The sequence below is a fragment of the Pinus tabuliformis genome, chromosome 6, assembly GCF_031772625.1.
Source record: "Pinus tabuliformis cultivar Carrire ecotype Pingquan chromosome 6, CPIR1, whole genome shotgun sequence".
Lineage (NCBI taxonomy): Eukaryota > Viridiplantae > Streptophyta > Pinopsida > Pinales > Pinaceae > Pinus > Pinus tabuliformis.
This window is the reverse complement of record NC_142292.1, coordinates 1,125,434,791-1,125,440,833: the sequence shown is the minus strand read 5'-3', so window position 1 is coordinate 1,125,440,833 and position 6,043 is coordinate 1,125,434,791.

Genomic DNA, 6,043 nt, shown 5'->3' with positions numbered 1-6,043 from the left:
TTACCAGTCGATGATGTAAACTGTTAACAAGCGCGAGAGGAATCACCGATAATGATGATGACCCTCAAGGTACTGAAGTACAATTCACGTGGTGTGAATAAAGGACTTGGCATCGAACACCACACAAAAATATTTCGGTCGAAGGTCATTGATGTATATCTATCGCCGGAAGTGAGAAACTTGCCATTGAGGCATGCAAGCTTCAAAGTACTGAATGGGGTGTTCCTAGATCAACTTCTTGGATAATGAGTTGATGTCGACAAGAAGCGATCTGTCAAAGGAGGGCCTTGATGAATCCCACATCAATGACACGGAACAGAGCAAATGATTTTGATGGAGGTGAAAACGATCTGATGATATATGGTTTAGGGTGGCGGTCATGAAAGAATGAAGTGTAATGTATGCTAGTGGATGGGACACGGGTGACTTCTCTTGAACATGTTGGCGACACTTATGTTATGGATTGGTAGCATTTACCCCAAATGTGAATGGTATGGCGTGACCATGGTGATGTGACCGGTGAATGAAACAACCCAACCCGACTCAGGCACGGAGTGGAAGTGTCATGTTCAAGAGCGACTTGCTACCAATAAAGATTCTTTGAGTTTCTTCCCAATTTTTCCCCAGTCATTGCTGACCAGTACCTCTTTATTTTTGTCAAGCTTGAGGAGGATAACATATGCTTGTTCTATAATTTGCCCTTCGGACAAAACCATCGCTATGTTTTAACGAGCCTAGCGATAGTGAAACTCGTTCTCGTCTAAAGACAAGTTTGTCGCTATTAATCTTTTTAACGAGTTTAACGACAAAGACAACTCGGTCCTTTTCATTTTTAGAGAGTCTGAAAAGGTACGTAAAGGTAACTCTAAAATTCCTTTTTCGTCATCTAATCCCTTAAGTCTGAAAAAGTATAAAACAATACAGAAGGGATGAATTTTCGATAGTTTTAACGAGCTGAACAAAACAAGCGCTCGATCTTTTTGTGTAATAATCCCTCAGGTCCAAAAAGATTAAAATCTAGAGGATGGATAGCACTTCCGGTTGCTTTAACGAGCTTGAAGGCCAAAACTCGACAATCTTTTCATATTTTACGAGTCAGTTGAAAAGAGCTTAAAGAAGACTCGTCTTTTGAGGAACGAGTGATAAAATGGGTAGCAGCTGATTCCAAGTAAGGGTTGGAATTTTCCAATCACGGCAGTGTCACAAGGATGGCTAGTGAAATCACTCTTCGCAGCTGTTCCTCAAAATGGGTAAACAATCAAATGGAGGTGAATGATCGGCCAATGGAAAAGTGGAGGTGACGGTGCAAACACGACCAAGGCTTTAATGGCTGAAATCTTCATTCACGGTGGTTATTTACCGGGGAATAGTTCATTTTTTAATGAGCTTAAACGTGGGTGGAAACACTTGCTCATGTATTATGTTTATTTTTTAACGAGCTTGAACTATGCGCTAAAGCTGCTTGATTAATCCAGTCATATGATAATAATGTCTCATATAAAATGGCAACTTTTAGATTTTTGCCCCAGCAGGAGAGGCCGCCGGGAGGGTTATTCTTCGTGACCTTGATGTGGCCGAGACTCTCACAGCTGTGCAGGAGCAGGTTGAGAGCCTTACTCTCGGTATTCCAGATGTGAGGATTGACGAGCTACCTTTGCAGTTACATCGACATACTACTGGTGTGCCCAGACGATGGAATCGTCTCTTACGCATGATCGCACAGGCTGTGACTTGCTATCACGAGCATCATTAGACTAGGGTGCCCCCTAGCATTTTGAATTTTTGGGTCATGTGACCGATTTTGTCTTGGTTACAGAACATTATATGTAAACCATAAACAACTATATATATTTTGATTTTCGGGGTTTTATTTTGGTTGAGCTATATGATCCACATGTAAAACATTGATGATTTTTTTCTTTTTATAAATGTTGCAAATGTCTATCTAAAACATAGTTTGCTAATGAGTTGGTTAATGTGTTTAAGTTTCTGGAAATATGTTGGTATTGAATAAGATCAAATTTTCTTTCCAAAATCTTAACCCTTAGGAACATGCGATAAATAGTTGGGTTTCGGACGAAATATATACCATTGAGTTGTAGTGTTACGAGTTGTGAGTCTAGCCTGACAATTAGTCGGCGTATACCATGGGTGATGGCATCAGAGAGAAGTTCTATCAACGCGCTATACTCAGCGATGTTATTCGTTGATTGACCAATACATACACCTCTGAAACTTACTAACTCGCCGCTTGGATAAAAAATGGCCCAGGCTGCGAAGGACAGGTTCTGCGAACTACGACTCGCTCCGTCGGCATATCCAACACATGTCTCCAAAAGGTTTGACATCTGCAATTAAATGTAAAAAGGTGGATTACTTGACCAAAACAAACATTTTAGCGAAAACAAAATATAACAAAAGCATATTGGTCACTATTTAAGCATAGTAATGCTTGAGGTACAACCCATTATGAGGTTGCGCCAGTGGAACTCCTTCATAATCCATTAACTCATAGGCTCCTTTTGCCAACACTCGTTTAACAATATAGGGGCCCATCCATAAAGACTTAAATTTACCTGCTCCCAATTTATTGGATTCTTGGTCGTAAAGCAAGACCAAGTCACCTTCTGAGAAGACACGGGGTTTGACATTTTTGTCGAACTGCGCCTTGACTTGTTTCTTATGGGCTTCATTAGCCAAAGCGGCATCACGACGGGTTTCATCCAATTGGATTAATTCCAAGAAACGAGCCTCTTCTTCTGAAGTTCCGGGGAGTAGACCGATTGCGAGTTTAAGAGACGAGATTTCACACTGGACTGGTAAGACTGCTTCTAGGCCATATACCAGTTGGAAGGGTGTGAACCCGGTTGCATTCCTTACCGATGTTCGGTAAGCCCACAAGGCTGAGTATAGGATTAGGTGCAACCTTCTTTTGTGAACTCCGATCATCCTTTGCAACATGCGCTTCAGGACCTTGTTGATCGCTTCAACTTGTCCGTTGGCTTGCGGATAATACGGAGTAGAGCTGTCGTGAGACAATCCTAGTTTGGCAGCTAATTCGAGCATCATGTGATTGCGAAAATGCAATCCATGATCTGTGACTATAGCCTGTGGTACGCCGAATCTGGCGACTACATGATTGAAAAAAAAAAGGGCAACTGTTTCACCAGTATTATCTAATGTAGGCATCGCCTCGCCCCATTTGGTAAAATAGTCAACTGCGACTATGATATACCCATGCCCCCCGGTCGAGGTGGGGTTACATGTCATGAAATCGATGCCCCATTTGGCGAACGGCCCAACAGAAACTATTGGATGTAGAGGTGCGGGTGGTCTTCTGTTTTTTCTATCAAAAATTTGACAAGCATGGCAAATTCTGACTGCGGTTATGCAATCTTTGAACATTGTTGGCCAGAAGTATCCTGCTCGTAAGATTTTTTGTGTTGTAGCATATCCAGATTGATGCCCCCCACAGGCTCCTGAATGACACTCATTCAGGGCTTTTTCAGCCTCCTCATGGGTGAGGCACCTTCTCAGAACTGTATTGATACCACGACGGTAAAGTGTATCACCGACGATCATGTAGTCTTTTGCTTGGTATCGAATACGTTTTTGTTCAAAGTGTGAGGTTTTAGGCCTAAACTTTTGGGTTTGGAGATAAATTATTATATCTCCATACCACTCATTTCTTGTAGATATCAGAAACAAATTTTCATCCACGATGGATTCTTCGGATGTTTCATCGTTGGACGATGATGGGAGATCGCATAATAGTTCCGCAAAAACTAGAGCTTTCTTCGATTTGGATTTTACGAATTCCAGATCAAACTCTTGAAGGATCGCTATCCATTTTGAATATTTTCCCCCCAGTAACTGTCGCGACAATATATAAGTCATGGGGTTGCAATCGGACAGAATGGTAGTTTTCCGAAAGAGGACATAGTGTCGAAATCTTTGTATCGCTTGAACAGCTGCAAGCGCTAGTTTTTCAACGTAAGAATATTTGCTTTCTGTATCATTTAATTTCTTACTTAAATAATATATAGGATGTTCAATTCCATCGACTTCTTGAACTAAAACCATTGCGATGGTTGTATTTGCTGCAGCCAGATACAAGTTAAAATCTCTTTGATAATCGGGGGCGTATATTAAAGATGCTTTCATTAGGGAATATTTTAAAGCATCAAAGGAAGCTTGCGCGACCTGATCCCAGAGAAAGGGTACCTCCTTTTTCAAAATACGTGTATAACCTTTAGCAAGTTCAGCGTAATTTGGAATGAACCTCCTCAGAAAGTTTGCTTTCCCTTGGAGTTTCTGAATCTGAAGCAAATTTGAAAGTGGAGGCAAATTTATGATTGCCTGGACCTTTCACGGGTCGAGACAAATCCCATCCTTGGAGACTACGAAGCCAAGTAAACGACCAGAACTGATGCAAAATACACATTTGTGTGGATTGAGTCGTATCTTGTAGTGTCGGCAACGTAGAAATATCGCTCTTAAATGCTGCGGATGATCAGTCCACTTTCGCGAATGAGCCGGAAGGTCGTCGAGGTATGGTTGAACGATGTTTTTCATGTCATGGAAGGCATAATTCATTGCCCTCTGAAACGTCGCCCCTGCGTTCTTTAAACCAAAGGGTAATTTTCGATATGCGAATGTGCCCCACGGACAAATGAATGCATTCTTTGACTGGTCCTGCGGGCAGATATTTATTTTATTATACCCGGAAAATCCATCCATGAATGAAAAGATTTCGCATCTGGCGCATTCATCAATTATCTGGTCAATGAAGGGTGTAGGGTAGTTGTCTTTTGGACAAGATTGATTTACATCCCTGTAATCGACACACACTCTAATTTTCCCTTGTTTCTTCATAACAGGGACAATATTCGATACCCAATCGGTTAGAGGAACCGGGTAGATGAAACTAGCATGGAGAAGTTTTTCAACTTCTGCCTTAATGGCAGCGGCTTTCTTGGGGTGCACCTGCCTTAGCCGTTGTCGTACTGGTTTAACATCTGGATACATCTTAATTTCATGTTCAACGATACTCGAGTCGATGCCTGGCATTTCACTGTATGACCAAGAAAAGACATCTCTGAATTCGCGAAAAAGAGCGTTATATATTTCTAGTTCTGAAGGAGAACAACATTTGCCAACATAAATATTCTCTACAACATCTGTTTTAGTCAATATATTTATAGCTATAGTCTCTTCAATGTTGGATAAGTTTCGCTCGGAATCCACCGTATTTACAGTATTTGAAAGGAAATCAAATACTGATGGATGATAAAGGTTATGTTGAGTCTCTTCTTCACAATCCGGAAGAAGGGAACGATGGTGGGAATCATTCCATGGTGCCCCTTCAACTACCATAGCTTGGAGAATTCCTTCGTCGGTGACATGCACTTGCGACCAAGGATCTGAAAGAGTACCATATTCTCTAGACCTATCTATCCAAACGCTTGATGAGCGTTGATTTGGGTTTTCCTCCCATGCTAGAAACATTGATTGCTATAATATTTCTATTGGGCTTGGGGGCAAAACCATTGCATGATCCATGTTGATATCGTTTTCTGAGATCTTTGTGGAAGATATCATATTGCAGGTTCCTATCGACGCTACTTCCGACAGATTGATTGGAGGTGGAAGAGCAAAAGTTCCCATTAGTATAGGATCTTTTAGTAGGCCTACTCCAATATTCTGAAGCGAATGGGGGCTTCCATGGATCATGGGAATGCTTCCTGTAATTTGAGAACCATTGGGGAGGAAGTTTTGTCGATCGACGATTGTAATCCCTCCTTGAAAGGGAAATGCAATATTTCTAAAATAGGTCGACACAACAGCTGCCATGGCATATATCCATGGTCTTCCTAGTAGGATGTTGTAATCAAGATTCCCATCGATGACTTCAACATCTATTTCTACCGTTTTTCCCCCTAGTTCAACTTTCAAGTTGTTTAGGATACCATATGGGGTATATGTCCTTGCATCGAATGCTTTTAACGTCGTCGCAGATCGCGACAAGGTTGGAGATCCTAAA